Raw genomic sequence first — 25,148 nt, forward strand, 5'->3', positions numbered from 1 at the left:
TGATATGCAGTTCTTTCTCTGAACATGACCGTGGAGATAGGCTTGCAGCGAGCTCCACAACCGTGCGTAGTCGCATCGGACTCTACGATGAAATCCGGGGCCGTTCCGAATATTGCTCTGTTGTTCCATGCCTCCATGTGTTGCAGCCACCAGGTTAGTTCCTGTTTGGCCGCGTAGTCGAGAGGAACGGAGTTGGAGTATGAGAGACCCGAACGTAAATGTGTGGCTTTTAGCCGTTGTAGTGCCCTGTAGTGTAGAGGGCCCCCGGAAGAGTCCGATTATTCTGGCTAGCTGTCGTAACGCTAGTACTGGTCGCACCAGTGTTCTGCAGATTTCTTTTTTGATGCTCTTGACCTTCTCAGTCGGTAGACTGAGCGTCCCCTTTGTTCCGTCTCTGTGAAATCCCAGAAACTCCATGAATTGGGATGGTGTTAGTACCGACTTGTCCCAGTTGATGAGAAATCCCAAATTTTGTAACAGGGTCAGCGCCCACGAGAGGTGCTGTTGGAGCTGACAGGTATCGTGCGCCATGATCAGCATATCGTCCAGGTATATGATCATTCGTATGCCCCTGCTGTGTAAGAGAGAGACCACTGGTCTCAGCAGTTTGGTGAAGCACCAAGTGGCTGATGAGAGTCCAAAGAGAAGGCATTGGAATCTCCACGGCACCCCTTCCCAATGAAATTGGAGAAGATGGCGACAGTCTTCTGCAATGGGGATAGTTTGGTAGGCGTCTTGCAGGTCTAATTTGACCATCCAGTCCCGCAGCCTGAGGAGGTCCCGCAGGCAATGGATCCCCTCCATCTTGAAATGATGGTAGCGGACGAATGCGTTCAGGGGCCGCAGGTTGATAACTGGGCGCACCCCGCCGCCTTTCTTGGGTATCAAGAAAAGGTTGCTCATGAACCTGGGGAAGATGGCAGAACCTGGGAGATTGCGCCTTTTTCTCGCAGAGCGAGTATCTCTTCGTCTCTTCGCTTACTAAGGCCCTGTCTTGTGCGGAGAACACTATCTGCTGTGGCCAGGAGGTTTGGATCAGATTCTGTACAAACTCTATGCGGTAACCTAGAATAGTGTTTAGGACCCACACATCTGTTGTCAGTTGGCGCCAGGCCTCTATAAAGTGTAACAGTCTGCCCCCCACAATAGACATACCCGTGGAATGGGATGATAGAACACTCACCATATGGTGGTCAGCCATACGAGGCTCCCCTGGTCCCTCGGGGCTGATTGGGAAGAAGGGCGACGGTGGTTTGACCTCTGGAGGCTGGAATCTATTCGTGGCGGGGCCTCGGTATCCCCCGGTAGGAAGACCGATATGCAAGGCCGACCCCACCAAAAATGTGGGTGGAGAACACTCTTTTTATGCTAGTCTGTGCTTTGTCTAGGGCCGTGAATGTACTAACATAAATGCCCAGTTCCTTAACGAAATTGTCCAATAGGGGTCCCCTCAATAGGGGTCCCCTCTATTAAAGCCGCTTCGACCATCTTGAAGATTTTGGCACTAGGGCCCAGTGTGTACAATACCTTGTCCTGGCAGTGGCGTAGGGAGTAATCAAGCCCCATTTGTGCTTTCCAGCTTAATTTTCCCCAGAATTGAGCCACTTTTGGGTCAATATCAGGTGCAAGCCATGTCGGGGACTGTCGGGCGTGGGCATTCTGCCCAAAGCTTATTTCTAGTGGCCTTATCCAGGGGTTTCCGGATTCTAGCTGCTATATTCTGTGCTACGTGTTCTGTTGGGAACCATTTGGCTGACCTTGGGTTTTGTAGGGAATCGTGGTCGAACAGGGGTCGCCTTGTGGGTCTAAAATGGCGGATGTATCCGCAGTCTCATTAGTAGATGCGACTGATTTATGTGGGGGGAGCACGGTCCGATTTCCTGGAGTCTATATCATTGGACTCGTTCGAGACCTCCTCAGAATCCGAACCAGAGTCGGAGGAATCTGTTAGGCTTGGCATTCGAGCGCGGAATCTGTTTTGCATGGCGTACAGCTCTTGAGCGCGGGAAGCAGGCCCGGCAGAAACGGGGAGTTCCCGCGAGGATGCCTTGTGCCCGAGCATCCGGTTGTAGACCGGAGAGTGAGCAGGTTATAAACAACCCGAGGAGGATAGGGAATGCGGTATAGCCGCCCCAGTGGGTGGAAAAAAATGACGGGTGTATCGCAAGCGCGATTTAAACATAGGGGGACCCCTCAGAGAAAAACACATCCAATATTTTTTTTATACAATATAAAAACTTATTAATCATCAGAGAAAAAGTGATCAAATAGCATATACAGTAAGGCAAAGTGACAGATCAGAAAAAATGGTGGTACTTAGCTCAGGCAGCAGCAAAGAGAGAAGAAGAGAGGCGGTCACGTGACAGGATATTACAGATGGACTGACCCCATAGGCTGGGAGATAATGATGATGTAATGTTAACCCTGTGAGGGTATTTCTACAGTTTTTTTCTATAACAAAGATACCTTAGCTTTCTTTGCTGCTGAGAAATACAAGAAAGAGATAAGCCTAATAGGAGCCCCGTGTCCTTTAATAAAATGGTGTTTCATTAAGGATTGTACAGAGATGGAGTGGCACAAATTACATTGTTTGCCAGTGCAAGCACAGATGTTTAGCTACGCACCACCAATAATAGACAGAACTGCAAAAAAATATATACGTAATATATATATATTGTCTTTTTAAAAGGTTAATGGGTTAGAAGACTAAACTCAAACTGCACTTGGCAGATTTTAGATACTTTACATACACCAGTTTAATACTAGATTGTCTTCTGTAATATTGTTTCACAAATGTGAGTTATGTGGTCAACATAGAGGGATTGAAATGTCAACCACATAACGTTCATATGGTGATCTTCTCCCATCCAAACAGGTGTCAGACTGTTGATAATTGCTTAGAAGAAGTAGGACAAGGGTTAATTTATAATTTTTAATTTAAACAATAGAGATTTAATATAGGAAAGCCATTAAATGTAACTGTGTATAAACAAAAAAAAAAATCACACCCTTATTACAATACTGGTGCAATCAGACCTCGGGTTGGCTACCCCTCCTGTGATAGTTGAACAAAAATTGTAGTCCAGGCACTCAATGATCAATTCAACAGGTTTATTAGAACAAAGTGCAACTTTTCAATCCCACAAGGGATCTTTTCTCAAGCCAATAAACCTGCTGAATTGATCCTTGAGTGCTTGGACTACAATTTTTGTTCAATTAAATACAATTGAACCATTTTTTTTTTTTACAGGAGGACGGAGAGTATCTCTCATCTCTGCTCATTTATTCAATCTCTGCATGCCGGGGACTGGATACCAATGGCTGCTTCAGGGCCGGACTGGGGATACAAAGCAGCCCTGGAAAAAAAAAATCTATGCCAGCCCCATAAGTCATTGCGCCATATATTGTTGCATGTAATATGTAAGGCTATGTCTTGCCACCCCAGATAATAGAGTTATGTTATATATATATATATATATATATATATATATATATATATATATATATATATATACATATATATATATAGCTTTTTCTAATATAATATATTGGTCCTTTCAGAGTAAAACATTTAATTATACAGTAAGCATACTCACATGCAGACACAGACAATCTCACTGACACACACAAGCTCATTGATACACAGCCTCATAGACAAACAATTTCACTAATATACATAAGCTCATTGACATAAAAACCCAAGCTCACTCACTAGCAGGCACACACACACACACGCGCGCAAGCAAGCAAGCTCACTAGCAGGCGCACACACACACACAGCTTAATGTAGTGTTTCTGGTGTCTATAGCCTGTCCCTGCAGGCTTTTGAATGTAAACACTGACTTTGCAGAGGCAGTGTTTACATTGCTTCCTAGTGACACCTCTAGTGACAGACACGCAGACGGTCACTAGAGGCGCTTCCTGTGTCGGTGCGGATTGGCTGAGATCATCAAGCTTGATGATCTCAGTCATAGAGGCAGAGACCAGCACGACGTTGGAAAAAAAAAGGTGAGTAAAACATTATTTTTAAAAACACACACAGACACCACGACTGACACACACACACACACACACCATGACAGACACACACACACATGTATGCAAGAATCCAGTGCAACTGTCAGGAACAGTTAAAGAGAATCAATATCCCCCTTCAAAACAAAGATCTAGTTTCACTATATTTCATGGCAAACTAAATGGAATCTTTTCTTTCTTGATTCCCCTTAACAAACAATGAACGTCTTGCCCACAACTTGGAAGATAACACCACTTTGCATAAAACAATTACCAGATTTAACTAATTTCATGACATAAAGTCATGATTTTATTAAGGACACAGAGGCGAATATTAGGCTTATCTCTTTCTTTTATTCCTCAGCAGCAAAGAAACTTAAGGTATCTTTGTTATAGAAAAAACTGTAGAAATACCCTCACAGGGTTAACATTACATCATCATTATCTCCCAGCCTATGGGATCAGTCCATCTGTAATACCTTGTCACGTGATCTCCTCTCTTCCTCTTTCTTGGTGCCAGTATTCACTAACAACAATCAACAAAAACAGATAATTAAACAACAAAACATGCTGGTAGTCCAATTTATTGATGACGACTCCCTCCGAGAAAAGACGGATCCTCTGGAAATGATCTTTTCAAACTGTGGAAGGTGTCGGTGTTGCCGGGAGGTGTCTTTGGTATTCAGGCTAGAAAGGACAAAGAGAACAGGTGGTAAAATATGTACTCGTCAACTATTTTCAGATTACCGTAATATTAAATGATTATCAGTGCTTATAATCGTTTAATACCTAAGCAAGTAATCACTTTTACTCATAAAACCAAACCTTAAAGATATTAATTCGTACACTTATACCCACATTTATTACGCACCTGGGTTGGGATACAAATTTTGAGTGTATCCGGTTTGGGTGGGCTAATACTCGCCTCCGTGTCCTTAATAAAATCATGACTTTACGTCATGAAATTAGTAAAATCTGGTAATTTTATTAAAGGACATGGAGGCTCCTATTAGGCTAGTTCAAAGCTGTGAAATAACCATAGATGACACATGGTCTGTAGGTCGAAAATAGTATTCTTTAAACGTTGACTCTCGAGACCAATCTGCTGTTCTAAGGAGATCTTCCAACTTACAGCCCAAACTGAAAACCTTCGAAAAACATGGCTCCTCTAGTAGAGTGTGCTCCATATACGGATGTATCTATGTGGGACAAAGTCATTATCCATTTCACCCATTCGAGCCAGTGTCACCATAGAAATCGGATGATGAGGTTGTTTGATGGCCAAGAACAATTCCTGTTGCGCTTGACTCCTGAATCCTAGGGTTCGTTTTTCATATTCCCGTAGGCAAGCCACAGCCGTAGGCAGATTTAATGTTATGTGGAAACGAAGGATATGAAACCGAAGTAATAGCTGATTTTGTACGTCTTGATATGTTGAATGACACTCCTGTGGGAGTAAAGGAGCGTGCGTTGATGTCTAACGCCCGGACGTCTGAGACTCTTTTGCAAGAAATCAGGCAGAGAAGCATGGCCAGCTTTGCTGACAGTTGTTTAAGCGTGAGCGGTTCGTTATGGGGCCAAGATTCCAGTAACTGGAGAACCAAATTCACATGCCACAACGACGTGTAATGGGGTTGAGGTGGTCGAGCAAATTTTATTCTACGTAGGAGTCGGCACACCAACAGTTGTTTACCAGCTGGAGTCCTATCAATTCTGCGATGGCCCGCTTAGATTGCCGATCTATAGACGTTGATGGTGCGGTTGGCCAATCCTCAGTTGTATAGAACAGTAAGGAAACGTAACAGGTAATTCACAGGAGCACATACGGGATCCACCTGTTGTGCCATGCACCAACTACTCCATCCGTTCCATGCGTATAGGTATGAGCGTCTTGTTCCAGGGGCCCATGCTCCTTCCAATAGATCTAGAGTCTCCTGTGGAACGTCTGGTACGATCCAGGGTCCCCGGAAAGGAGCCATGCCAAAAGTCTGAGGTGTTTCTGAACCAGAAGGGGATGTGGATTGCCCTCTAGATCCAATAAAAGGTGTGAGACATTGGTTAGTAGTCTCAGGAAATTGATGGCCATCTCCATGAGAGAATGGAACCAAGGTTCAGCAATCCAAAATGGGGTAATGATGACCATTGACATCTGAGCGTGTCTGAGGTGTACCAGTGTTCGCACAATGAGGGAGAGCGGCGGAAATGCATATAATCGTCTGTTTGGCCAGTGTTGAATGAAGGCATCTGCTGCTAGGGCGTCCGGGTCCGGCCTCCAGCTGAAGAACGCTGGCAATTGGGAGTTCAGACGAGATGAAAACAGATGTGTCTAAAGTCTTAGGAATATATTGCGATCCAGCTGTCAGTCGCTGGCATCTCGCAGATGTCTGGAGTTCCAGTCCGCCACTATATTGGATAGTCCTGGGATGTATTCCGCTTGGACTTAAATATTGCGGTCTAGTCAGTGTTGCCAAAACTCTTTGGCTAGGTCTGTAAGGATCCTTGATTTCGTGCCACCGAGGTGGTTGATGTATCGGACTGCCGATACATTGTCCATTCGCAGGACAATCGAGCAGTGGGTTGCAGTCCCAAAGAGGCTCTTTAGGGTGAATGACCCCGCCATGAGTTCCAGGCCATTGATATGCAGTTCTTTCTCTGAACATGACCGTGGAGATAGGCTTGCAGCGAGCTCCACAACCGTGCGTAGTCGCATCGGACTCTACGATGAAATCCGGGGCCGTTCCGAATATTGCTCTGTTGTTCCATGCCTCCATGTGTTGCAGCCACCAGGTTAGTTCCTGTTTGGCCGCGTAGTCGAGAGGAACGGAGTTGGAGTATGAGAGACCCGAACGTAAATGTGTGGCTTTTAGCCGTTGTAGTGCCCTGTAGTGTAGAGGGCCCCCGGAAGAGTCCGATTATTCTGGCTAGCTGTCGTAACGCTAGTACTGGTCGCACCAGTGTTCTGCAGATTTCTTTTTTGATGCTCTTGACCTTCTCAGTCGGTAGACTGAGCGTCCCCTTTGTTCCGTCTCTGTGAAATCCCAGAAACTCCATGAATTGGGATGGTGTTAGTACCGACTTGTCCCAGTTGATGAGAAATCCCAAATTTTGTAACAGGGTCAGCGCCCACGAGAGGTGCTGTTGGAGCTGACAGGTATCGTGCGCCATGATCAGCATATCGTCCAGGTATATGATCATTCGTATGCCCCTGCTGTGTAAGAGAGAGACCACTGGTCTCAGCAGTTTGGTGAAGCACCAAGTGGCTGATGAGAGTCCAAAGAGAAGGCATTGGAATCTCCACGGCACCCCTTCCCAATGAAATTGGAGAAGATGGCGACAGTCTTCTGCAATGGGGATAGTTTGGTAGGCGTCTTGCAGGTCTAATTTGACCATCCAGTCCCGCAGCCTGAGGAGGTCCCGCAGGCAATGGATCCCCTCCATCTTGAAATGATGGTAGCGGACGAATGCGTTCAGGGGCCGCAGGTTGATAACTGGGCGCACCCCGCCGCCTTTCTTGGGTATCAAGAAAAGGTTGCTCATGAACCTGGGGAAGATGGCAGAACCTGGGAGATTGCGCCTTTTTCTCGCAGAGCGAGTATCTCTTCGTCTCTTCGCTTACTAAGGCCCTGTCTTGTGCGGAGAACACTATCTGCTGTGGCCAGGAGGTTTGGATCAGATTCTGTACAAACTCTATGCGGTAACCTAGAATAGTGTTTAGGACCCACACATCTGTTGTCAGTTGGCGCCAGGCCTCTATAAAGTGTAACAGTCTGCCCCCCACAATAGACATACCCGTGGAATGGGATGATAGAACACTCACCATATGGTGGTCAGCCATACGAGGCTCCCCTGGTCCCTCGGGGCTGATTGGGAAGAAGGGCGACGGTGGTTTGACCTCTGGAGGCTGGAATCTATTCGTGGCGGGGCCTCGGTATCCCCCGGTAGGAAGACCGATATGCAAGGCCGACCCCACCAAAAATGTGGGTGGAGAACACTCTTTTTATGCTAGTCTGTGCTTTGTCTAGGGCCGTGAATGTACTAACATAAATGCCCAGTTCCTTAACGAAATTGTCCAATAGGGGTCCCCTCAATAGGGGTCCCCTCTATTAAAGCCGCTTCGACCATCTTGAAGATTTTGGCACTAGGGCCCAGTGTGTACAATACCTTGTCCTGGCAGTGGCGTAGGGAGTAATCAAGCCCCATTTGTGCTTTCCAGCTTAATTTTCCCCAGAATTGAGCCACTTTTGGGTCAATATCAGGTGCAAGCCATGTCGGGGACTGTCGGGCGTGGGCATTCTGCCCAAAGCTTATTTCTAGTGGCCTTATCCAGGGGTTTCCGGATTCTAGCTGCTATATTCTGTGCTACGTGTTCTGTTGGGAACCATTTGGCTGACCTTGGGTTTTGTAGGGAATCGTGGTCGAACAGGGGTCGCCTTGTGGGTCTAAAATGGCGGATGTATCCGCAGTCTCATTAGTAGATGCGACTGATTTATGTGGGGGGAGCACGGTCCGATTTCCTGGAGTCTATATCATTGGACTCGTTCGAGACCTCCTCAGAATCCGAACCAGAGTCGGAGGAATCTGTTAGGCTTGGCATTCGAGCGCGGAATCTGTTTTGCATGGCGTACAGCTCTTGAGCGCGGGAAGCAGGCCCGGCAGAAACGGGGAGTTCCCGCGAGGATGCCTTGTGCCCGAGCATCCGGTTGTAGACCGGAGAGTGAGCAGGTTATAAACAACCCGAGGAGGATAGGGAATGCGGTATAGCCGCCCCAGTGGGTGGAAAAAAACGACGGGTGTATCGCAAGCGCGATTTAAACATAGGGGGACCCCTCAGAGAAAAACACATCCAATATTTTTTTTATACAATATAAAAACTTATTAATCATCAGAGAAAAAGTGATCAAATAGCATATACAGTAAGGCAAAGTGACAGATCAGAAAAAATGGTGGTACTTAGCTCAGGCAGCAGCAAAGAGAGAAGAAGAGAGGCGGTCACGTGACAGGATATTACAGATGGACTGACCCCATAGGCTGGGAGATAATGATGATGTAATGTTAACCCTGTGAGGGTATTTCTACAGTTTTTTTCTATAACAAAGATACCTTAGCTTTCTTTGCTGCTGAGAAATACAAGAAAGAGATAAGCCTAATAGGAGCCCCGTGTCCTTTAATAAAATGGTGTTTCATTAAGGATTGTACAGAGATGGAGTGGCACAAATTACATTGTTTGCCAGTGCAAGCACAGATGTTTAGCTACGCACCACCAATAATAGACAGAACTGCAAAAAAATATATACGTAATATATATATATTGTCTTTTTAAAAGGTTAATGGGTTAGAAGACTAAACTCAAACTGCACTTGGCAGATTTTAGATACTTTACATACACCAGTTTAATACTAGATTGTCTTCTGTAATATTGTTTCACAAATGTGAGTTATGTGGTCAACATAGAGGGATTGAAATGTCAACCACATAACGTTCATATGGTGATCTTCTCCCATCCAAACAGGTGTCAGACTGTTGATAATTGCTTAGAAGAAGTAGGACAAGGGTTAATTTATAATTTTTAATTTAAACAATAGAGATTTAATATAGGAAAGCCATTAAATGTAACTGTGTATAAACAAAAAAAAAAATCACACCCTTATTACAATACTGGTGCAATCAGACCTCGGGTTGGCTACCCCTCCTGTGATAGTTGAACAAAAATTGTAGTCCAGGCACTCAATGATCAATTCAACAGGTTTATTAGAACAAAGTGCAACTTTTCAATCCCACAAGGGATCTTTTCTCAAGCCAATAAACCTGCTGAATTGATCCTTGAGTGCTTGGACTACAATTTTTGTTCAATTAAATACAATTGAACCATTTTTTTTTTTTACAGGAGGACGGAGAGTATCTCTCATCTCTGCTCATTTATTCAATCTCTGCATGCCGGGGACTGGATACCAATGGCTGCTTCAGGGCCGGACTGGGGATACAAAGCAGCCCTGGAAAAAAAAAATCTATGCCAGCCCCATAAGTCATTGCGCCATATATTGTTGCATGTAATATGTAAGGCTATGTCTTGCCACCCCAGATAATAGAGTTATGTTATATATATATATATATATATATATATATATATATATATATATATATATATATATATATACATATATATATATAGCTTTTTCTAATATAATATATTGGTCCTTTCAGAGTAAAACATTTAATTATACAGTAAGCATACTCACATGCAGACACAGACAATCTCACTGACACACACAAGCTCATTGATACACAGCCTCATAGACAAACAATTTCACTAATATACATAAGCTCATTGACATAAAAACCCAAGCTCACTCACTAGCAGGCACACACACACACACGCGCGCAAGCAAGCAAGCTCACTAGCAGGCGCACACACACACACAGCTTAATGTAGTGTTTCTGGTGTCTATAGCCTGTCCCTGCAGGCTTTTGAATGTAAACACTGACTTTGCAGAGGCAGTGTTTACATTGCTTCCTAGTGACACCTCTAGTGACAGACACGCAGACGGTCACTAGAGGCGCTTCCTGTGTCGGTGCGGATTGGCTGAGATCATCAAGCTTGATGATCTCAGTCATAGAGGCAGAGACCAGCACGACGTTGGAAAAAAAAAGGTGAGTAAAACATTATTTTTAAAAACACACACAGACACCACGACTGACACACACACACACACACACACACACCATGACAGACACACACACACACACACACCATGACAGACACACACACACACACACACCATGACAGACACACACACACCATGATACAGACACACACACACCATGATACAGACACACAAACACACCATGATACAGACACACAGCATGACACAGACAGACACACACACAGCATGACACAGACAGACACACCGCATGACACAGACAGACACACACACAGCATGACACAGACAGACACACAGCATGACACAGACAGACACACAGCATGACACAGACAGACACACCGCATGACACAGACAGACACACCGCATGACACAGACAGACACACCGCATGACACAGACAGACACACAGCATGACACAGACTCACACACAGCATGACACAGACAGACACACAGCATGACACAGACACACACACACACCGCATGACACAGACACACACGCAGCATGACACAGACACACACCATGACAGACACACACCATGATACAGACACACCGTGACACAAACAGACACACACACACAGCATGACACACACACACACACAGCATGACAGACACACACACACAGCATGACAGACACACACACAGCATGACAGACACACACACACAGCATGACAGACACACACACAGCATGACAGACACACACACACAGCATGACAGACACACACACACAGCATGACAGACACACACACACACAGCATGACAGACACACACACACAGCATGACAGACACACACACACACAGCATGACAGACACACACACACAGCATGACAGACACATACACACACAGCATGACAGACACACACACACACAGCATGACAGACAGACACACACACACACACACACTGACATACATACTCTTTGGTACCTGTGAGTGGGCAGACTGATGTGCTGGCGGCCGCAGGGAGAACTTGATTGGCGGCCGCAGGGGAAGCTCTTCTGGGCCGGCGGCCGGTGGGGGAGCAGGCTGTTCTGGGGGAGCAGGCTGTTCTGTCTCTGCTCCCCCTCCCTCGCGCGCAGCTTAATGAGACCGGTGCCGGAATATGACGTCATATTCCGGCTCCGGTCTCTTTCTAGCCCGCGAGGGAGGGGGAGCAGAGACAGAACAGCCTGCTCCCCCAGAACAGCCTGCTCCCCCACCGGCCGCTGGCCCAGAAGAGCTTCCCCTGCGGCCGCCAATCAAGCTCTCCCTGCGGCCGCAGGTCACCCCGGCCCCAGGTGCCGACGGCCCACTGGGAAATTTCCCGGTATCCCGGTGGGCCAGTCCGGCCCTGGTCTGCTTGCAGGGATGTTGATGTATATGCAGACTATCAGTAAGCAAATATAGTGCTAGAACATAATGAGTAATAGGGATATCTGATACAAATTGACAGCTGTACTCTGTACCTGCCTTGACTAAGAGATGGGAGGAGAACTTGCAGATATGCTTATCCGAACAACTGTGGCAGAGGGTTTTTATACTCACACATTGCATGACAGCTATCTCAAAATTTCAGGAAGCTAATTTTATACTCCTTCTACAATGTTTTACTTGTTAGAGATGTGGTGTGGACAGAGTTACGCTACTTCATATCTGGTGTCATTGCCCTTTGATAGCACATTTCTTGAGTTGCATACTCCCCAGGATCCGCTTCATGACTAACCTTCCCCTGTCCTCTACGGCCAAGAAGATCCTGCTGCTCCTCAACTCCATGTTGCTATCTAAGATTTGCGAATCTTGCCCATGCTTGTTATTAGCAGTTAAGGCCTTAATACCACTACACTGGAGGTCAGCCTGAGTCTCATTTCTGACTGAATGACAGGTTTGGGTGGTGAACTTTAAATATATTGGAAACTAAATGCTTACTCCTAGAACCCTTATGTTCACTCTAGTAGGATTTAGTCGCCATGAGTGACCTACCTAGGGCAATCTTCCATCTGAGCATTAATGATGGATTCTCTCCATTATACCAGTTTTCTTGCTCTTTATTTTTAACTGTTATACCCAGCTCATACAGGCCATTTATTTCAATCACTTGGCTTTATCCAGCATGTTTTTTTATTATTGTTATTATTATTGGTATTTATATAGTGCCAGTGTATTCTGTAGCGCTTTACAATATTATAGGAGGTGGAGATTTAACAATAATTGAGACAATTACAAAATATTACAGGAACAAAAGGTTGAAGAGGACCCTGCTCAAATGAGCTTACAGTCTAGAGGAGGAGGTATATAAAACACAATTGGACAGGACATAGCAATCAAACAAGGTGGGATTGAAGCAGATCTGGAGAAGAGAGTAGAGCACTGCACTTTAGGAGAGAGCAAGGGACAGGTATCTGAGGTAGAGGTTACTCTGGAAGGCTGTAAGCTTTCCTGAAGAGATAGGTTTTGTTTACCCTATACCCCCAATATGCATGTATATATGTTGGAAGGCCATTTGACCTGAGTTTGTGGGAGGAATTTTGACCCTGTATAAACCCTAACACCCTACTTACCTTTGCCGTTCAAGCTGTTTTGTTTCCATAGTTACCTGCACTTCCGTTTCGTTTTTCCCGCCAGTCTTGCCTCGAACAATCAGTCAGTCTTCAGCAGCTCCTGCCACCGACCTCTGGGCTCATCCACCGGCTGCCCCGCCGTATTCCCTACTCGTTACCCGGCTATCTGGCTTCTGGTCACGAGACCGGCACCCATATGTAAGCATCAACTTGCAAAATAACGTTCGGCTATTTCCCACTTTCGGGCCTAAAAACGCGGGGATAGGCTCCCTATATATATATATATATATATATATATATATATATATATATATATATATATATTACTTACCCATTCGTGTAATTCCGCTGTTCGTGTACTTCTGCGTTCGTACAGCGTTTTGCCGACCGCAGAGTACACACGCTTTCGTTAGAAATAATTTACTGAACGTTTATACTCACCTTATGTTCGCCTGTTTCTCACTTTCGTTTAACTGAAACACGTACGAACGGCTTTGTTACTAGCTTTTCATTTCAAAAAATCTATCACACGTGGTCCTATTATATTCCTCTTGCACGTTCGTTAGCCGAACGCATGAGGTTTTAAGCATTTTAATTTTACAATTTAAGTATTGTTACTATAGAGAAAATATAAAGATAGTGTGTCAGGTTGCTTAAGGTAAATGGGGGGTAACCCCTAGATAAAGAATAACTAATGGAAGAAAGTACAAGCAAACCTTAAGGGCACAATAAATCTAAATAGTATCCCAACAGGTTTCTTGTGCTGTAACAGCAACCCAAAAGTTGATAAAATATAACTTTTAATAGAAAAATATTTTAAAAGAAAGCAGGGTCGCTATATAGAGATAAATGGTAGAAAAACAGAGGGGAAAAGCACAGTGGAGATAATTGCCAAAATGGTGTCACCCCTATCGGGTAGTGGCACCGGTGGTGCAGGGATTTTAAGCGGTAAAAGTGTAACCAGTATCAATTTGCAGAAAGTATAGCCTCCCAACTCATATCACCCAGTACCACCGTTGTAGCAAAATCCCCAACTCCTCGGCTATAAACTAATGTAGACAAAAATTCTAAGTAGTAACTGTCTAAATATCAATAAAAACAAAGAGGGTGGCTAAACTAGGAGAGAAGTAACAGCTGCAGCATCGTCCCTGTCTAACTCCTCCACCCTCAGCTAATCTTGTCCCGACGCGCGTTTTGCCAAATGTTGGCTCTTCCAAGGGAACTGAATCTAGTTGTAATGGTCATTTAAATATCCCGCCCTCCATAGTGATTGGCTACTAATCTTGCCAACCCGATAGGCGGGGGTGAAGCCTGGCTCTTTCAACAGTTAACCCCAAGTAGCTGGGTATACAGTGAAAGAGGTTAATTGTATAAACTGAATAAAACAAAAAGCTATATAATAAGGTGATATAATCCAATGTAAATATACTAGGCAAACAGTGAAGACTTTAGTGGTATACACATATACCTAATGTTAAATTAAATTAAAAAAAATATAATGCAAATAGTACTTGACAAAGAGTAAAGCGAAGCTGTAGATACCTTGATGCTGAATTGACAAAGACTAGTATCTTGAGTAGTTCATAAGGGGGGGTCTGTTGGGAAACATTATGAATTAATACTCAGCAACTTATTTGTAACAAATATGTTACCATGTTGACTTAATTGCCCGATGTATCCAGTGAGGAGTGAAAACACATTTATTACTATCTGAGACTTATGTACCCATAATCTGTAGAGTGGTAAAAAGGGAAATATCATCTCCTACAGATCATCTTGCTGAGTATATATTAAGCAGGATATCTTATGATAATAAAGAGTCAAACTCAACCCACTATAGCTGCAGATTGTTGAAATGAATTCCCAACAGTTCCAATGGTAGTCCAGTATGTCCTGGTGCAGATGGAGAGAATAAGCAGGGCAAATATAGTTCTGTCTGTTCATGTTAGAAAATAATTGTCATGATTAGTGACTGAACAAATTGAAATTGAATCATAGTCATAACCTGATCCCCTGTTTTATTGTATACAGCTTAACAATATTTACATAGGATGTTAAAACTTAGTATTGAGCTAAGGGAAAGACATATTGGGGTTCCAAATTGTATAAATATGAACCTGAAACATAGATGAGAGAGAAGCACACCCACACTTTATGAGTGAATGAATGGAGTAAAATTAAACTCCACATTTAGTCCTTTAGGGTATAATGTTTGAAATGAATAAATCCAACGAGACTTTGCCTTGAGTAGAGAAATATTGATATTTCCTTTCCAATGATTAAGAAATATTTTTGGGATCACCTGGAACTTAAGTGCACTTGGTTTAGATGCATGATTTAATCGTACAGGTTTGGCAATTGGAGTATCAATATGTAGATTAGTGATAGAATTAATATGTTGTAGAATCCGTTGGCGTAATTGCTGGTACGTTTTACCAATATACTGTAACCCACACTCACAAGTTATGAGGTAGATGACATTAGTGGAGCTACAGTTAATAAAGGAATTAATAACTATGTATTTGAATGTTCTCTTATTGTAAACAGTTTTGGATGGTAAAATTAAGTCACAGGCCTTACAGTGACCACATTTAAAAAGGCCTTTAGTTGTTTGGAGCCATGTTGATGTAATTTATGCTGGTTTCAAATGGCTGTGTGTCAGATGATCTGCCAGGTTCCTTGCTCTTCGATAGGTCATTGAGGGTTGTTTAGTAATCATATTTTTGAGGCATGTGTCATACTGTAATACCGGGCAGTTTCTATTAAACACTTGTTGTGCCAGCAGCTCAATCAGCCCCTATGTTAATCCGACCCTGCACACACTACACATAATTTTCAAACACACACTTATTCCACTACACACACTGCACCCACTGCACAGTCTGCATCCTCTACACACATACTGCATCTACTGCAAACACACACTACATCCACTACACACATGCAACCACACTGCATCCACTATACACACTACACAAATGCTTTACTGTTGGGACGATATTGGGCAGGTAATGAGCAATGTCTGGTTTCCTCCAGATATGGCGCTTTGAACTGAGGTCATACAGCTCAATCTTCATTTTATTAGGCCAGAGCAACCTTGTTTCTCACAGTTTGATAGTCCTTTCAGTTTTGTTTTTTTTAATTCCAAGTGGGCTTTTCATGGCTATAAAGGCCAGGTTGGCAGAGTGTTGCAGTGATGGCTATCCTTCTTTTCTCCCATCTTCACTTGTGATCTCTGGAGCTCACCCAGAGTGACCTTCAGGTTCTTGGGCCCTACTCTTACCAAGGCTATTCTCCCATGATAGCTCAGTTGCAAGGCAGTCAGCTCTAGGAAGGGCCTTCCCAAGCTTCTTCTATGTAAGAATTATGGAGGTTACTGTGCTCTCGGGTATGTTAAATGCAGCCTAAATGTTTTTGTTGTCTTCCTCAGATGCGGGCCTTGACACAACCCTGTCTTTGCAGGCATTTCCAAATCTCATGGCATTATTTTTGCTCTGATATGCATTTACATATACAGGTGTGTGCCTTTAATATCATGTCCATTCAATTGAATTTGCCACATGTGGACTCTAATCAACGTGTAGAAACATCTCAAAGATGACCCAGATTATCAAGAGAAATATGATGTATCTGAGCTAAACTTTAAATGTAATAGCAAAGGATCTATATACTCATGTCAATGTGAATTTATTTTTTTTATTTGTATTACAGGTGCAACATTTTCAAAAATGTGTTTTTTTGCTTTGTCATTATGGGGTATTAAGTGTACATTAAGAAGAAAAAACTACTAATGTAAACAATTGTAGCATGAGTCTGCAACATAAAAACTGTGAAAAATGAATACCTTATGAATGTACTGTATTCAAGATTTTAGCTTGCAATGTATTCTGATCTAATATCTGTAGTTACTGGGGGCCTCCCCCTGCAGCAATTAAAAAATATTTTTTCACTTACATTATTGCAGTGCTGAGGACCCTTGGTGCTGGACCTGTCTCGGCCTCCCCAGAGTAATCACAAAGGGTTAAGAAAAATGTCATTCATGGCGACCAAAATGCTTGATTTAGGCCTTCCTAAAAGGAAAGGACTAGAATCAATGCTTTCCTAGGGGGATTTTCGAGAAGCTGGAAATCCTAATGTAAAGGAGGATGTCCAGTGTCGGTTCACAAGTTCAACCCTGTGAAAACTCAGAAAGCGCCTCCAGTGGCTGTCTGGGAGAACACTTAACACTGCAATGTATACATTGTAGTTCTCTAAAACACTGCACCCAGATCATGTCAATGAGATAACGTGGTCTGGGTGCCTATTGTGTCCCTTTAATTAAGAAGTCTTCCAAAGTTAGGCAATCTGGGCAAGTGCATGACATACACTTTATCTCCATAAAGCTAAATTAGGCACCACCTATGCTCCTCCTTTGCTCCTCCTCCCCCAAAGTCAGTCGACATCAGGTACCTCATACCCATGCACAGCGACTGCTGCAATTGCATTAGGACAACCCCATAGGAATGCATTGCATCACTGCTTTCCTATAGGGTTTTAGCTGATACAGGAAATCCTCATGCACCAAAAGTAGCCTAACAACCCGGTAGACATCCACTAGAGGTGGAGTTATCTCTGCAAGGTAATTTTAGCAGTTTCTCAATAACTGCAATAATTACCATTGCAGAGTTAAACTGACAAGGACAGTGCACCAAGACCACTTCTACCAACTGAAGTGGTCTGGGTTCCTATAGTGTTCCTTACACTGCCAGCTAATATAACAGAATTAATTCTATGAAAGTACCAGTTTCTATTGAAATCTGAATTTCTATCAATTTTAGAAATTGGCATTCTCTTATGTGTTTGAAATGTTCATTTAATGGCTCAATTCTTTCATAGAACAGCACCAGAATATAATAGAGAAAGTATTCTCCTCTCAATTATAATTTTTATTTAAAAATTGTTTATATGCCCAGAAAGACGTATGCGTAAAAACCCGGTAATCTTCACCTGAAAATATCTTTTAAAAATCGCTACAATTAACTTGCTTTTATGACAACAGTCAGTCATGGCATTTCTATATTATGCTGAAAGCCCTGAAACTTAATTTGTTAATCTTCTGCATGTTATTATCTCAACCACTCACAGCTGGAAAAGATTCTTCCCACTGTGATTTGTCTCTATTTAAATTGTTTTCTACTTTGTAATACTTCATCTCCTCTTTGCAAGTTTATTAAATTCGCTGAGTGGAACAAACAGCTACTGTTTTATTAAACTATTTGCAATTGTTTTTCTCTAGCCTAAAGTAGCTTTACATCTTGAAAAAAAAATCAGGATTTAAGTTTGATTCAACGCAGTCAATTTAATATTTCTCCTACGTGGAAGAATTAGCCAATTCCAGGCAATTCGTTTCTCTATTACAACCCCCAGTAATCTCTGCATACATGGCACTATGGTTTTTGAAAGTACATTGAAAAGCAAAAATAGTGTATTCCATATAGACTCTTGATTTTGTCAGTTATGAAAATCTTAGATGGAGATACTAAATGGAGATACTAAATTGTTCAATATGGATATCTGATATATCAAGATGTAAAGAACAGAACAAATTGGTTATATATATTCAGGACATGATATCAGCCCTTTCTGGATCATTCTGGATCTCTCATTGTATTTGTGTGTGTTAATTGAACAGGGTTATGTGTATATATATATGTAAAGGATCCTGCTATCCGTGCAGCGCTGATCCTTGTAGCGTCTCCCGAAATCCAAGCTGAAAAGAGTGAAGTAGTGATTTATAGCTCCCAATTCCCCAAACATGAGTCAAGACTTCATGAAGGGGTAAAACGAATGTGTTTATTGATGGCCAAAATCAGCCCTTTTATGATGGTCTCCCAGCAAGGGAACTCCCACATGGGACCTTGTGGAAGACTGTAACAAAATATGCAGAAGCAATCAGTATACAGTGCAATTCTTATACACACCCACAGGAAGAGTGTAACCCAGTGTCAGGGTACCTGAGGCCTCTACCTCTAAGGGAGGTAGAGACTTGGTGGTGTATCCGTCCAGGCGAGCTGTCTCCTCCGTTCCTCGCGGTTCATCCAGTCACTTAAACACCGGCCGCGAGGAATCCACGTCCTTTTCTAGCAGGACGCTCAATACGTGACGTCATGACGCTAGCACGAGCAATCTGTCACTCAAGTGTCCGATATCCAATCGGTACTTGTCAGAGGCGTGATTTCCATCCAGAACCAGGGTATTTAAGCTTACTCCTTACTTCAGCTCATTGCCCTGTCGTGGTTCTAGCTTGTCTAGTCACTCAGTGCTCTGGTATTCTAGTTTGCTCTATTGGTTTTGACTCGGCTCGTTGTACTACCCTGTTTCTCTGTTATCCCTTGACCCGGCTTGTCTCTCGCTTATCTGTCTTCTCGTTCCCTCGACCTCGGCTTGCCTCTGACTATTCTTTACTCTCGGTACGTTAGTCCGGCCATTCTAAGGCCCGGTATACGTACCTTTCCACTCTTTGTACTCTGCGTGTTGGATCCCTGTCCCGATCCTGACATTACGACAGGGCCAATGGATCCTGCAGGTACAAACAGTCAGCTTGGTTCTTCGGATCCCAGGTTTGACGCCATGGAACATAGGATGGATCAGATGGCTTTGGCACTACAGGCACTTTTGTCTCGTGCTAGTAATCCACCTGAGGAGACACGTACTCCTTCTATCTCTCCTGCAGTCTCAGGTCTAGAGGTAGCCACTGTAGGTGCTTCTTCCCGTATTACCCCACCAGTACGTTATGGCGGGTCACCGGAGAAGTGTCGTGGCTTTCTAAACCAGATTAGCATCCATTTCGAACTACAACCCCGCTCTTATCCTACAGATAGAGCAAAGGTTGGATTTATTATTACTCTGCTCATTGAAAAAGCTTTGAGATGGGCCAATCCTTTATGGGAGAATGATAATCCACTCGTCTATAATTATAATGCCTTTGTAGCTGCGTTTAGAAGAACTTTTGACCCTCCTGGCAGAAAGGTCAATGCAGCTAGATTAATGTTGCGCCTTAAACAGGACAATCGAACACTTGTGGATTATGCACTAGAGTTCAGATCCTTGGCGGCAGAAGTTAAGTGGAACGAACAGGCTTATATAGATGTGTTTCTGAATGGGTTATCAGATGTAATTCTTGACGAGGTCGCTACTAGAGAACTCCCTGAAAATTTGGAGGATTTAATTTCTTTTATATCTCGTATTGATGAACGCTTAAGAGAGAGGCAGAACACTCGAGATAGGACCCGTAGACCCTCCTTTAAACTAGCGCCTACCTTTCAAATCTCTGAGTTCGAAGACTTACGTATTCCTGAACCTATGCAGATAGGCAGTACTCATCTCACTGAAAGGGAGAGACAGTACAGGAGAAGGGAGGGTTTATGTATGTATTGTGGAGTCAGGGGTCATTTACGCCTAAATTGTCCCAATCGTTCGGGAAACGCTCGCACCTAAGTTCCTCTAGAGGACAGGCCTTGGGTGTTTCTACTTTGTCCTCTATTCACAACTACAAGGAGCTCAGGCTTGTGTTACCCGTTTCTTTAAAGTGGGAGAAGGGAGTAGTTAAGACTATGGCACTAATCGATTCTGGAGCTGCTGAGAGCTTTATAGATCAGGGTTTTGCTGCCAAGCATGCTATTCCATCCCAGTTAAAAGAGACACCTCTGGCTGTTGAGGCCATCGATGGTAGACCGTTACTTGAGCCTGTTATTTTTCATGAGACCATACCGATTAACTTGACTGTTGGCATCCTGCATAAAGAGGATATATCCTTGATGCTCATTTCTTCTCCGTCTATTCCCATAGTTCTGGGGTACTCCTGGCTGAGGAGACACAACCCTATTATTAATTGGGAATCAGGGGAGATAGTTTCGTGGGGAGAGAATTGTCAAGAAAAATGCTTGCGGAAGGTCTTACCTCTTGGATTAACTAATACATCGAATACCTCTGACAATCCTACAGAGACACAAATTCCGCCTCAGTATCTAGATTTAAAGGCAGTATTTGACAAAAAGAAAGCCGATACCTTACCCCCACACAGGTCCTTTGATTGCAAAATTAACCTACTCCCTGGTACCATGCCTCCCAGAGGTCATGTATACCCATTATCTATAAAGGAGAACTCAGTCCTAGAGGAATATATTCACGAGAATTTAGACAAGGGATTCATCAGGAGGTCCTCCTCCCCTGCCGGGGCTGGATTTTTTTTTGTTAAAAAGAAAGATGGTTCTTTGAGACCTTGTATTGATTATCGAGGCTTGAATAAGATAACCATTAAAAATGCCTACCCGATTCCCTTGATCACCGAACTCTTCGATCGTTTGAAGGGCTCTACAATTTTCACCAAGTTAGACCTCAGAGGGGCATATAACTTGGTGAGAATCCAGCAGGGACATGAGTGGATGACGGCATTCAATACTCGATATGGCCACTATGAATATACTGTCATGCCTTTTGGGTTATGCAATGCACCAGCAGTATTCCAAGATCTGATTAATGAGGTTCTTAGGGAATTTCAGCAAGAGTGCGTCATTGTATACCTAGATGATATACTCATTCATTCTAGTGACATTGAGATTCATCACAAACAAGTCAGGAGGGTTTTGCACAAGCTTCTCCAGCATGGCTTGTACTGCAAGTTGGAGAAATGTAGCTTTGATCAAACCCAGGTAACCTTTCTCGGCTATGTGATCTCTGGGGAGGGATTTAAGATGGATCCGGATAAGCTCCAATCCATTCTAGAGTGGCCTTTACCCACAGGTCTTAAAGCCATACAGAGATTTATTGGTTTTTCCAATTATTATAGGCGCTTTATTAAGGGCTATTCTTCCATTATTGCACCTATCACTAACATGACCAAACAGGGGGCTGACACTAAGAATTGGACTACTGAAGCTCTCCTTGCGTTCAAGACTCTCAAGGAGCTTTTCGCTTCCGCTCCAATTTTAGTTCACCCTGACACTTCTCTGCCATTTTTGCTCGAGGTAGACGCATCAGAGACTGGTTTAGGTGCTGTTCTATCTCAAAGGTTGGGTGTTGATAAACCATTACATCCATGTGGATTTTTCTCTAAAAAATTGACCGGTACTGAAAGCAGGTATGACATTGGTGACAGAGAATTACTAGCGGTTATCAAGGCTTTGAAAGAATGGAGACATTTATTGGAAGGTACATTACATCCTGTTACCATCCTGACAGACCACAAAAACTTGTCTTATATCGGAGAGGCCAAGCGTCTGTCCTCCAGGCAGGCTCGTTGGTCGTTGTTTCTTACCCATTTCAATTACGTTCTGACTTACAGACCTGGGTCAAAGAATTCTAAAGCCGATGCGCTATCTCGCCAATATGAACCCTCTGCTTCAGTTGAACCACTTTTGTCTTCCATTGTACCCAAATGCAATATTATTGCTAATACCAGTCTCAAAATTCATTCCCCGCTACTTGACCAGATCTTGAAGTCACAACATCTAGCTCCCGGAAACACTCCTGAGGGAAGAAACTTTGTTCCTCCTGAACTTCAACTGGAGCTCTTACAATGTTTTCATGAAAGTAAAATAGCTGGTCATCCTGGTATTCGCAAAACGTACTCTCTGATATCCAAGGATTTCTGGTGGCCTTCACTTCGTAAGGATATTGAGGAGTTCGTCGCAGCTTGTGAGACTTGTGCCAAGACTAAACTATCTCATGCATCCCCATGTGGCCTGTTACACCCCTTGGACATTCCTGAGAAACCTTGGTCCTGTTTGTCCATTGACTTTATCGTTGATTTGCCTGCTTCCAAAAGACAGACTGTTATTCTCACGGTGGTGGATAGATTTACCAAGATGGCCCATTTCGTGCCATTACCTAAACTTCCGACTTCCCCTGAATTGGCGGAGATTTTTGCGAGAGAAGTTTTTCGCCTACATGGGATCCCTTCAGAGATTGTTTCTGATTTCTGGAGATCCTTTTGTTCTCAAATGGGCATCAAATTGAACTTTTCCTCTGCCTATCACCCTCAGTCTAACGGAGCTGCTGAACGTACTAATCAAAAGATCGAACAGTATCTGCGTTGCTTTGTTTCCGAACACCAGGACGATTGGGTCGGTCTGATTCCTTGGGCGGAGTTCGCACACAATAACCTTGTTTGCGATTCAACTCGCTCTAGCCCTTTCTTCATGAACTATGGCTTTCATCCTTCGATTTTTCCTTCGGTTTCCTCTTCTCAGGGGATACCGTCGGTTGATGATCATGTCGCCAACCTGAAGAAATTATGGGATCAGACTCGACAAATTCTATTACATAGTTCCTCGCTGTTCAAGAAACACGCTGACAAACATAGAAGAGCGGCTCCTGTTTTTGTTCCTGGGGATAGGGTATGGTTGAGTACTAAGAATATTCGCCTAAAAGTTCCGTCCATGAAATTTGCTCCTCGTTACATAGGTCCTTACAGGGTTCTCACTCGTATCAATCCGGTTGCGTATCGCCTTGCTCTGCCACCTGCCTTACGCATTCCTAACTCTTTTCATGTCTCCTTGTTGAAACCCCTCATTTGCAACAAATTCTCCTCTAAGGTCTCCTCGCCTCGTCCTGTTCAGGTGGAGGGTCGGGAGGAGTACGAGGTCAGCTCCATCATTGACTCCAGAATTTCGAGGGGAAAATTGCAATATCTGGTCAACTGGAGGGGATATGGTCCTGAGGAGAGGAGTTGGGTACCTCAGGAGGACGTCCATGCTTCTCGCCTTCGCAGAGCATTTCACCTTCGCTTCCCATCTCGCCCCGGTTCATTCCGCCCGGTGGGCGTATCTGAGAGGGGGGGTACTGTCAGGGTACCTGAGGCCTCTACCTCTAAGGGAGGTAGAGACTTGGTGGTGTATCCGTCCAGGCGAGCTGTCTCCTCCGTTCCTCGCGGTTCATCCAGTCACTTAAACACCGGCCGCGAGGAATCCACGTCCTTTTCTAGCAGGACGCTCAATACGTGACGTCATGACGCTAGCACGAGCAATCTGTCACTCAAGTGTCCGATATCCAATCGGTACTTGTCAGAGGCGTGATTTCCATCCAGAACCAGGGTATTTAAGCTTACTCCTTACTTCAGCTCATTGCCCTGTCGTGGTTCTAGCTTGTCTAGTCACTCAGTGCTCTGGTATTCTAGTTTGCTCTATTGGTTTTGACTCGGCTCGTTGTACTACCCTGTTTCTCTGTTATCCCTTGACCCGGCTTGTCTCTCGCTTATCTGTCTTCTCGTTCCCTCGACCTCGGCTTGCCTCTGACTATTCTTTACTCTCGGTACGTTAGTCCGGCCATTCTAAGGCCCGGTATACGTACCTTTCCACTCTTTGTACTCTGCGTGTTGGATCCCTGTCCCGATCCTGACACCCAGCCTCTGTATCCTGGAGATAATTAACTTACCCCTCCTCTCTATCCTGGAGATAATTAACTTAAGTGGTTGCAGAGAACCTAATTATCTCCGGGCAGAGAGAAACATGTGCTTTTTACCTTTTAACAAAACTGTAGTAAAATCAATAACTCATTTTTCGCTGAACGAAGTCCCCATGTTCCACACACCCCCAGATAGCTTGGATCTGAGCGCATATTATAGGCGAATAGCGCTCATATCCCACGAACACAGTTCTCAATAACGTCGAGTAAAGTTTAAGTTTACCAGCTGTAATGGAAGTTAAACTGCACGAATCCACATACGAGTGTAACAGGGGAAATGTACAATCCAAGCAAGTAAGGCGAATGATGTGATCCAGAGACAGAGGGCTCTGTCCCAAGTGCCTTAAGACACCATGACTTAACGGGCCAGCATCCCAGGGTAAGAGGCTAGCAATCCGGCTCCTCCAAGCAATAGGGGGGTAGGGCAGTTTGTCACATGCAGACCCAGTGACAAAAGCCATTTTGTCACAATATATATATATAGCCCTTGAGAAGTCTTGAA

The sequence above is a fragment of the Pelobates fuscus genome, chromosome 2, assembly GCF_036172605.1.
Source record: "Pelobates fuscus isolate aPelFus1 chromosome 2, aPelFus1.pri, whole genome shotgun sequence".
In the NCBI taxonomy this organism is placed as follows: Eukaryota; Metazoa; Chordata; class Amphibia; order Anura; family Pelobatidae; genus Pelobates; species Pelobates fuscus.